This window comes from Muscardinus avellanarius (genome assembly GCF_963383645.1).
Source record: "Muscardinus avellanarius genome assembly, chromosome: 7".
NCBI classification, from domain to species: Eukaryota; Metazoa; Chordata; class Mammalia; order Rodentia; family Gliridae; genus Muscardinus; species Muscardinus avellanarius.
In genome coordinates this window covers 15,778,506-15,790,223 of record NC_137793.1, presented here as the reverse complement: position 1 = coordinate 15,790,223, position 11,718 = coordinate 15,778,506, and the positions used below count along the sequence as shown (strand labels likewise).

The 11,718-nt window shown below is 38.5% G+C and overlaps 1 pseudogene across 1 annotated transcript; it reads left to right on the top strand.

The window, feature by feature from the left end:
* Positions 1-870: 870 nt before the first annotated feature.
* Positions 871-1,229, top strand: LOC308265000 (small nuclear ribonucleoprotein Sm D1-like; annotated as a pseudogene). Its single transcript has one exon. The product of its transcript is annotated as a small nuclear ribonucleoprotein Sm D1-like (transcript).
* The last annotated feature ends 10,489 nt before the right edge of the window (positions 1,230-11,718 follow it).

Genomic DNA, 11,718 nt, shown 5'->3' with positions numbered 1-11,718 from the left:
CTCTTAAAAAATTGTAGCAATAAATTTAAACTTACTGATACTCTTAGTAGATGCAAATGAACTCATCAAAAGAAAAGAAAGTAGAAGAGAGGTAGGGGGAAAAAAAGATTGCTCACTCATCACTCAGTTCTTGGCTGAGTCCTCTATAACAAAAGAGATATTGACAAGAAAAAAAAAGGCATACAAATGGATTTAAATGTTACATGATCCAAGAGCTTTGAGAAATGAAAACCCAGTGAAACAAAGAAAATTGTGTAGTTTGATGGACAGTCCTGTGGAGGCATGATGAGAACAGGAAGGGCCTGATCTAATGAGAATAAACTGGGGGGCTCCCCAAGGCCTGTTTGTTCAGACTCCTCCTGGCATCTGTGTCTGTCTTCCGGATGTAGGGAGCGTACCTCTGGAAGGCAAGATGTCTTTAGAAGAAGGTGAGGGAAGTCTCTCATGGCCTGATTCAAGGGAGAAATGTGAAGGTGAGGTGGAAGAAATAAATTAAATAGGTAGAAAGGACACATAAAGGAGGGACAAGGAATTTATAACTTTAATATAAAAACTCTGTGCTAAAGCGCCTACTCCCCAAGTCAGGCCAGTCCCCCTCACAAATTTCTGCGAAGGCTGTAAATCACTCATGACGATTACCTAGAGCACTGTTAACTATCTTATCAGTGAACAGTTTAAGCCAAAAATACACCTGTTGATCAGCCCATAGGCATTACATAAAGGATCTAGAAGGTGACCCAACTGCCTTACAGGAAATTCACTCACTTGTGATAAGTCCCCCGCAACTGTTACTTAGATCCACCAGCACACTCGGTCCTGGGTGATTGGGTTCTGCGCACTCCTGGGCCCGCAGGTGACGGTGCTGCCAGGATGAAGCTTGTGAGGTTTTTGATGAAATTGAGTCATGAGACTGTAACGATTAAATAGAAGAATGGAACACAGGTCCATGGAACAATTCCAGGTGTAGATGTCAGCATGAATACACATCTGAAGGTTGTGAAAACGACCCTGAAGAACAGGGAGCCCGTGCAGCTGAAACACTGGGTATTTGAGAAAATAACATCTGCTATTTTATTCTACAAGACAGCTCACCTCTGGATACACTACTTGTAGATGTTGAACCCAAGGTGAAGTCTAAGGAAAGGGAGGCTGTTGCAGGAAGAGGTGGAGGCCAAGGTACAGGAAGAAGACGTAATCATGGCAGAGGAAGAGGGGGTCCTAGGGGATGATGCCACTCGATTATTATTTCAGAGTAATAAATGATCTGGGATATCTTTTGTACGGGTTTTGTTGGTTTTTAATAAATTAAATGTGGGCATAGTTCCCACTATATCCATGTCAAAATAGTTTCCTCTGTACTCATGACATTAACAGTGAGAGTGAGGCAGTTTCATTCTTAGGTGATCAGTCTAAATTTTTGTTTTCGTAATGCTGGGATAGAACCCAGGTCCTCTCCCACCAGAATCAAGCTTACTCTACTATTCAGCTACCCTCTGCCCATTTTTTAATTTTCCAATCTAAATGTTTCTTTTATGGTTAATATATACGTTTTTATTCCACATGCACTAAATAAATCCTTTTTTTTTTTTTGTATTTCTATACTTTTTCCATTGTTTTTACAGGGCCAAGGATCAAACCCAGAGCTTTGCGCATGAGAGGCAAGCTCTCTGCCACTGAGCTAAATCCCCAACCTCTGAATAAATATCTTATTGCTTTGCTTTGATCTCTTTCTGTGGAACCTAGTTACAGATGAAATAGGTTTTTCTGGTGTTTCAGAAATGAGTTATTGTAAAATGGAGTCCAAAATTGAAATTGGAACCCATTCACTTTGTTGTCATTGTTAATGACTTTGTTCTTGTTTCTTTAGCTTCTTTGGTAGGTTCTCAGAAGAATAGTTTTTGTGTTCTCATGGATTGAAACTCCAGAAAAATGTTAACTAGATTATCATTTGTGAGCAGTGTTGAAACCTGTTAGTGTGGAACGTAGCTGTCAGGCTCCTTTTTTTTATTATTGGTGCATTGTGATCATACATCACGTTGGAATAGAAGACTTGAGAGGATATACAAGCACATACCATCCAATTAGCCCTCATCCAATCCCCATCCCATTCCCTCCCCTCCCTCCATCCCATGTTTGATTGGTGATTATCTTTGATACATTTGTTTACATACCTCATGAGTTTTAAAGAGGTTTTATAAGGAGTCCTTTAAGAACTGAAGAAGGAAGACTGCTTTATTTGATAATAAAATGATTCCTCTCATCCAGCCTTCTGTGGTACTGGGGATTGAACCAAACATGTTCTACCTCTGGGCTACCCCCTCAGCCTTTTTCTTTTTGGTTTTGAAAAAAGGCCTAGCTAAGTTGCTGAGGCTGGCCTCAAACCTGCAATCCTCCATTCTGAGCTTCCCGAGTACTGAGGTTACAGGCAATGCACCTAATCACTAATAAGAACTTCAGAAGTATATTTTAATTGGTTAAACTTTGAGAAAAATCTGTCTCAGTATATAAAATTCCTTGTCAAGATGGCTATTAGTTCTTTATATGCTAAGGGAAAAAAATCTAACATTGAGGATTTAGGACCCTAATCTATTTTTCTCTTCCTCCCTTCCCACCTACCCACTAATGCTCTACCACTGAGATTGAGATACACCAAGCCCTTTTTATTATTTTTTTGAGACAGTGCCTGTCGGGCGCAGTGACGACTCTTTCACGATCTTCCTCAAGCAGTTTTATTACCCCAGGTTCTTATACAGTTCCCGTTCCTCTTTAATGCTCTCTCAGGTAAAAACAACATCAGTCTTCTATCTCCTCCCTCATCACTCCACCAACCCTCCTCCGTGGCACTCTACGTCTCTGCTGCAGCACACACCGGTCACAGTGGTGGCTTTGTGAACATGTCCGTCCCAGCTCGGAGCCCGGAGCAGTCCGCCAAGGAACTGCTCTTCCTGTCCACCAACCCTCTTAGCTCCTTCTCCTTCTCCCCGCTAGGGCATGCGCGCTTTTTAACCTTCTCCTGGGCGGGCAGGTGGTAGCACGAGGCGTTGCATCACTAATTATCCATAAGGCGCCTGATAGGGCTCACTGCGCAGGCTCAGGGCACCGCCAGCCTCGTGAGCCTCGTGACTTGGCTGCAAGCCCAGGCGCCATCTTGAGTCCACGCTGGCAACAAGCCTGGGTGCCACCTCGGTCCTGCCGAGTGGGCCCCAACATATCTCCCTTTTTGTTTTATTAAAATAAGGCTCGGGATCGTGCCTGTCTTAGGTTGCCGACCCTCAAGGACCATTCTTACCCGTCATTGGGAGAACAATAGCATGATTGTTTCCCTGTCTTAGGTTGAAAGGTCCCGGGGACGATCTTACCCGTCACTGACTACCGATCCAGCATACTGAGCCATACATGGGGAGATAAGCCAGCTTCTAGGGCTGCCAGAGCTTGCACCAATATGCGCTGTTGTTGCAGTGCGCGTTGTCGAGTTCGCCTGATATATCCAACCATGAAACATCATGCTACCACCAGCAAGAATGCCCAGAACGCCATGCCACCCCAGTCTTTTAAAAAACCCAATGTTCCGTGTATTAAGTCCATTCATTGTTGTACTGCGGCGATTTCCACGCGGGTAGAATTAATTGCAGCGATGGACGCTCGTAGCTCAATCATGGTGTGTTCAAATTCACGGCTCCAAGTTCCTAGAAGCGTCTTGCTTAATTGACGAAACAAATTGCCTGCATAGGAGAAATTCTGATACTGCACATACGTTATACATATAGTCCAGATAATTGAGCTTGCTGAGCCATGCCAGCAGCCACATGTGAGGATAGAGCATTCATAGTGGCTGCAATAACTGCCACGGCCACAGAGGCCACAATTACAGCAATAAGAGCAGAAATTCCAAAGTCTCCAAGGGTGCATAGAAGCATAGCAGAAAGTCAGAAAACAGGTATCAATAAAACAACCTAAACTATCATTAACCAAGGTAAAGGAAGAGGGAAAGTAGAAATAATTCCCCAAAGATCTTAAAGAAAACAACTCATCTCTACGGTACCGAGCAGCAGTTTACAACTCTTACGTTAGGAACTAATCTTCTGACCTATCCTTTACACATTAGGCGCCTTTTCCAACTAACCTCAGGTGTCTTCCATCTATGGTGGCGGATTAGGAGAGGGAGTCGAATCAGGACCAGCCCGATTCTCTAACTTGCTTACACTAAAAAATATCCTCCTTAATGGAGCCCCCTTTGATCGGGGAAAATATCCTCCTTAATGGAGCCCCCTTTGATCGGGGAAATAACTTGCTTACACTAAAAAATATCCTCCTTAATGGAGCCCCCTTTGATCGGGGAAAATACAGCGCTGTCCCTCGCTTTTCCGCGAGCCTCGCTTATCCGCGAGCCTTATTTACTAAATATCCTCCTTAATGGAGCCCCCTTTGATCGGGGAAAATACAGCGCTGTCCCTCGCTTTTCCGCGAGCCTCGCTTATCCGCGAGCCTTATTTACTAAATATCCTCCTTAATGGAGCCCCCTTTGATCGGGGAAAATACAGCGCTGTCCCTCGCTTTTCCGCGAGCCTCGCTTATCCGCGAGCCTTATTTACTAAATATCCTCCTTAATGGAGCCCCCTTTGATCGGGGAAAACACTAAAAAATATCCTCCTTAATGGAGCCTCCTCCTCCCTTTTCGGAGTCAAAGGAGTACTTACCAGCCAGCTGCCCTGGACTGCCGAGGTTCTGATCAAAGCGAAGTTCCCCGTACGGGCCACCACTTGTCGTGCGCAGTGACGACTCTTACACGATCTTCCTCAAGCAGTTTTATTACCCCAGTTTCAATGCTCTCTCAACGCCCTCTCAGGTAAAAACAACATCAGTCTTCTATTTTCTCCCTCATCACTCCACCAACCCTCCTCCGTGGCACTCTACGTCTCTGCTGCAGCACACACCGGTCACAGTGGTGGCTTTGTGAACATGTCCGTCCCAGCTCGGAGCCCGGAGCAGTCCGCCAAGGAACTGCTCTTCCTGTCCACCAACCCTCTTCTCCTTCTCCTTCTCCCCGCTAGGGCATGCGCGCTTTTTAACCTTCTCCTGGGCGGGCAGGTGGTAGCACGAGGCGTTGCATCACTAATTATCCATAAGGCACCTGATAGGGCTCACTGCGCAGGCTCAGGGCACCGCCAGCCTCGTGAGCCTCGTGACTTGGCTGCAAGCCCAGGCGCCATCTTGAGTCCACGCTGGCAACAAGCCTGGGTGCCACCTCGGTCCTGCCGAGTGGGCCCCAACAAGTGCCTAGTCAAGTTGTCCAAGCTGGCTGGCAATCTTAGTGTCTCTGCCTCCTAAGTACTGGGATTACAGGTAAGCATCATCGTGCCCAACTTATGTTCTTTCTCCCTTTTTTGTTTTAATGAGGCAGAAATTTTCTGCAAAATATGCTTGCGTGAACTGAGGTAATGTGTGTGTGTGTGTGTGTGTGTGTGTGTGTGTGTGTTTAAGAAGTTACTGTAAAATTTGTGAAAATACATATTTTTCATATATCTTGTGTCAAGTAAATTCAGATACTTCCTAATTGTGCCCTTGATATGTTAATAAACATTGATACATTTGGTTGAAAAAAACTGTTATCTATTAATAAGAATGAAGACTACATTTAGGACCTGGAAGGTGATGGATGACCAGATCCATATCATCCTTATTTACCTTATCTTTCAAGTTTCCTTTAAAAGAAGAATCTCAAAACCCTTAAAGCACATCTCTCACTCTAGAGAGGGCCCATATTGTCCCTTAAATGTATATTTCTTATTTTTCTAAATAAATCTCTGACTATATCTCTCATTGGCTTTTTAAAAGAAGAGCATCTTCTTGGTGACATTTTTTTTTCTGTCATATAAGCCAAGAACCACACCAGTCCTAAGTTGAGTTCCTCTTTCTCCCACACTGGGAACTCTCTGGACCATTTTCAGAATTATCTCCTCTCTTGTAACAAAAGAAAAGTAAGAGTGACCTTTGGGCTCCTGTTGTTTCTTCAAATACCAATGTGCCATACTTTGAGGAAGCTATCCTGAACTCCATCAAAAGAAACAAATGTAGAAACATCAAGTAAAGTCTGATAAATAAATGTATATCAGACAACACAAATTTTAGGGATAAAAACATTATAAGGGACAAAAAAAGATATACAGAGCTGAAAGGGTCAAAAAGTCAAAGCAAAACAATTTAACCAAAATAAAAAAGGAAGGAATAAAGAAAGAGAAAAAAAATGTTAAAAAAACATAAACCTAGCTGGGCATGGTGGTGCACACTTGTAATTCCAACATTTGGGAGGCTGAGACAGGAGAATCACAAGTTCAAGACAGCTTCGGATATTTAGTGAGACCTTCTGCAACTTAGTAATGCCCTGTTTCAAAATAAAGAATTAAAAATAGGGCTGTGGGTGTAACTCAGAGATAGAATGTCCCCGGCTTCAATCCCCAGTACTGCCAAAAAAAAAAAAATTTAAGACATAAACCAATGAAATTGGGATGGTTGGCAAGATTAAAAGTTAGTAAAATAGCAAATCTTTGGCAAGACATATCAGGAAGATTGTTTTTAAATATATACTGTATATTAGAATTAAAGTGGGGAAATTATTAGAATATAACAAATATTTTAAAAATTGAAATGCTATGGAAAACTTTATGTCAACATATTTGAAATACAGTAAAAAGGATATATTTTGAAAACATGCAAATGTCAAAATCGAAAAGCAGGTCCATAACCATCAAATGAATTAAAAGTGGCAATTATGACAGCTTGTTTTCTATGAAGCTAAAAATAAACTGTTAAGCTTGACATAAAAGTCCCATAATCTCCTTTCCTCAATAGTTCTGAGTTAGAGCTAAGCAAAAAAATATATATATGAAAAAATGTTAAATATGGAAGTGGAACAGCTGTCATTATTCTCTGAGGTCATAAAAATCAGGTTTGATGACAGAGTGGGGGTATACTGTGCCTGCCTGGGCCAATTCACAATAATTGGCCATGTGTGTTTTTTTGCAAGCTCACATTCAGAAACTTCATGCTGGTAACTTGAAGTCAGCCATTGTGACCTTATTTACACTATAGAAATTGGCAAACACATAAATCTGACATGTCTTCTAACTCTACCCTATCCCAGAACAGCTAGTCCTTAAATGTGACAATAAGCTAACTATTGTGACTGACAAAGTTGTCAATAGATTCCCTGCTGATCAGCCCTCCTCAGGTTATCAAATGCTTAGAAGGCCCAGTTAAGTCTTATTTTATTTTTTGGCAGTACTGGGGATGTAACCCAGGGGCATTCTACATCTGAGTGACATCCCCAGCCCTATTTTTAACTCTTTATTTTGAAACAGGGTCTCACTGAGTTGCAAAGGACTTCACTAAGTAGCTGAGGCTGTCCATAAACTGAGATTCTCCTGTCTCAGCCTCCCAAGGGCTAAGATTACAAGCATGTGCCACCATGCCCAGCTTATTTTTTTATTGAGGCATTATAGTCTGCTAGTTCCTTGATTATATTTTTTAAAAATGTAGAATTACTCTAAAGCCAAATCTGGTACAAGAAAATGACATTATAGAATCATCTTAACGTAAATTTCAATATTCTAAATAAGATATAAGTGAACTTCTGTAATACTAGATTAAAATGTTTCTATCATGCTCAGTTAATTGTATTCCAACAATATAGCAACCATTACATCTGAAAATCTAACCACCGTAGCATACTGGGTTAATGAATTACCACCATAGCATGATGAATTACTGCCATAGGATACCATGTTAAAGAACTGAAGTAGAAAAAGACATGATCACTTCAATTGATATGAAGGAGACATTTGATGAATCTTAGTCTCTTATAGGACTATTTCAAAACAAATAATATAAACCTTAGAAAATCAGAAACAAAAGAGAACTTCCATAACTTGACAAATATCTACCCATCATTCAACAGAAAATATATAATTGGCACAAGTTTAGACATAGTCTTCATTATGTCAGAAACATTGTCACTCTTCAATATAGTACTAAAAGTTTTGACTAATGCCCTAAGATGAAGAGAATGCATTGGAAATATGTAGATTGTAATTTTTAGTAGATAATAAAATTTCTTATATAGAAATTTCAAAAAATTAACAAAATGCTTTTCCTGACAAATAATTAAGATAAATGCAGCTGCAGTGGGCACACCTGTAATTCCATTCCTTGGGAAGCTAAGACAGGAGGATTATAGGTTTTATGCCAACCTCAGCAACTTAGAGGTTGACCCTCAGTAATATGTCAATGCCTTGTTTCAAGATAAAAGGACTGAAAGTGTAGCTAAGAGGTAGAATGCCCTTCTGTTCCCAAACCCCAAATAAAGTTAAGAAAAACCTGTAAGTAAACTCACCGACTTGCATGGGCATAGATGTCACAATCACTATGAACCACATCATGATGTGATACTATAATATACCAATAATATTATTTTTAAAAAACTTATTAGTAAGATATTAACATAATAATCCATAGATTTGTCTTTACCAATAACAACTAATGGAATAATAGAAAAGAAGTTATTAATCACTGCCATACCAAAATATCCATCAGATATCTAGGATTCAATCTAAAATAAAGTTACAGGCAAAAACATTATAACTTTATTAAATATTTGTAAAACCGAGTAGAAATTCAAACTATGTTCATGAGCCAGATAATCAGTTATAAGGTATCTCTACCAGTTGTCTCCCAAACTACTTTATTAATTTCATGTCTTTGACTAAAACCAGATGTAATTTGATAGGTTCCTCCTACAATTCATATAGAAGTACATACAATTAGCCAGGCATGGAGGTGCATGCTTATAATCCTAGTACTTGGGAGGCTAAGACAAGAGGATTGCAGGTTCACAGTCAGCTTCAGCTACTTAATGAGGCCCTCTGCAACTTGGTGAGACCGTTTCAAAATTAAGAATAAAAAATAGTGCTGGGGGCATAACTCAGAGGTAGAATGCGTCTGGACTCAATCCCCAGTTTCACATAAAAAGTCATGCAATTATAAGTAGGTAGAAAAAACAGAAACAGAATAATAAAAAAGAAGGCTTGTTCTAGCAGGAGCTGTTAAAGCCAAAGAAAAAAAGATAAATGATAGACAGGTAGATAATAGTGCATTAATAGACAATTAGAGCAACAAAAAAGAAAAGTTTTATAATAGAGGTGTATCAGAAATCAGTAGAGACAAGGATACATTATGGTGATTCTTCACATGAAAAGAAAAAGATGACATATGCAAAAACATGCAGAAAAAGTAAAAGATATAAGAGAATAAACTGAGGTTTGGGGAGTAGGAAAGGAAGTAGTTTTTAAAGATAATAAAGTACCATACAGAAGAACATTAATTTTAATACAGTCAAATTTCATGACAGATTACTGTTCATTGAAAAGCTGTAGATACAAAATATAACAGACTGAGGGAAGACATTCACACCATTTAAGAAAATCAGGGGTTAATTACAACAATATATAAGGAATACCTATAAGTCATCCAGAAAAAAATGAAAATCTACAAGTAAAAAGGACAAGCCTATGGATAAGCAATTTACAAGATGGAAAACCTATCATTTCTTGTCTAAGCCTATTGTATTTAACCTCAATACAAATCAAAGAAATACAAATAAAAAGGGATGCATTTTACATATATTAAAATGGCAGAATGTAAAAGATCAGATAGCATCAATTACTGAAAACGTAATAAGTGGGAGAACATTAAACATAAGCACATCTTACCCCAACACTTTGAGGAAACACATGGAGGGTAATAGTAGAAGCACTGTTTCTCAGTGTGCTGGAGTTCATCAGTCTCCATAACTAAAGGAATGGGTAAGTAAAATGTTAAGAAATGTATGAAATAGCAACAGAAGAGAACAAATAATGTCTTTATAAAAAATACTAAATAATAAATTATATTAATCTTGGAGAGAAACCCATTTAACAGCATAATGACATTTATGTAAACTTGAAATTCACACCAAAAAACAGTATCATGGTTGTTATGAAGATATATTTGAATAATCAGATGAATATAAGACTAGGCATATATGATGAAGTCAATGAAGATGATGCTTAGGGACACAGTGGAATGACTGTAGGGGTTGAAGATTGGGGAAACAACATTAAAAAAAAATAGGTACTCAAGCAATGATGAGAGTACAAAGAACTGAATAAGACTAACTCAACTCTTGGACCTGAGTTAACTCAACTCTTGGACCTAAGTTCACCATAGGAAAAACAAAGTGGTTTCTCAACTTTATCTTCAGCCACAGATCCACGTACTAGGAGAAAACTGACCATCTATGTCATGTAACTATATAATATAATTGACAGATTTCATTCAGTGGAACTTTGTTATGTTCAAATAATAAATTTGCACACACAAATAAAAGGGAAAACACTTGCCCCTTTACCTGCCCACTCACACCTAAAGAAAACAATAAAATTCTGGTTTGGGCATTTAAAAAAAGTTGCATTCTCTGAACAGTATGCAGGCTATTCAAAATGACTTTATTATTTCAAAGAGAAATAACTCATAGATCTCAGACTCAATCGGGGGATATACTTAAAAATAAAAGTAAAGTGAGGCATAGTTCTCCTAGAGAGTCCTCTTTGGAAAATAAAAACGACTTTATGCAAGTAGGTAGAAAAATGAAAACTGCTACAGATGGCTTACTAAGCCTATTAATACCATAAAAGACCATTATGTGCTAGTTCATCATTAATTGTAAAAAATCCCATTGATTTTAATTTACCAAAGTAATAAATCCACCACACACAATAATTGCTTGTATTTTTTAACCCTAAGAGATTAGACATCTTAAATCTTTTAGTCTCTGTTCCGAACTAGAGAATTTCAATATTAGAAAATAAATTTGAAGGTTCTAATTTGGGAATAAAATTTGTATTCAATTTGTACTATTTGTACTTTGAAAAATATTATTCTTGAGTGATCAGCTGTCACAGATTTATGCCTGGACATATATGTAAAGACATTCTTCTGTAGCATTAAAAGATATCCTGTGATATTCAAGAGGCATTGTTTGTGAGGAACAAAAGCAAAATGAAAACCAAAATAAGTTTATTCCAAATATAAGTGAGCCTCCAAGGAATTGTCAGCCTCTTTGGCGTTAGCCTACCATAGACACTCCAGGTAAGTCATTTTCTTTCAAGTCCTAGAATCTGAAAATATGACACTAATACTTCATCAGCTGCAACAAATTAATCAATCATTTTCTAATTGGGATTCTTTTCTGCCAGCATTTCAAGTTTCTTGCTAATCTGTACACTGCTTTTTATAGAATAGTGAGTAAATTATGCAAGAGATCTAATTATACCTATTTTTCAGAAGACAAGATGAGTAAACCTTGGGCTTAAATAGCAAGAAATGAACATCTGATTTTAATTTACTTGCTCTCAACATCAGGAAAAAGAAGAAAATACCAATTACAGGTTGCATTTGCAGAATCTAGTTAGACTGACAAACTCTAAACAATTCATTTCAAGAACAATTGTTTTGTAATTCTCAAAGATATTTCCCCTGAAATTTTCTCAGTCTTAAAATAATAGAAATTATAAAAAAAATTGTGCAAGACATATAATGTTTGATCCTATTTGTCATTTTGTGTTATGCTTTTATCAAACAATTTTCATACAACCTGATAGCCTTTTGTGACTAATGAAATACATA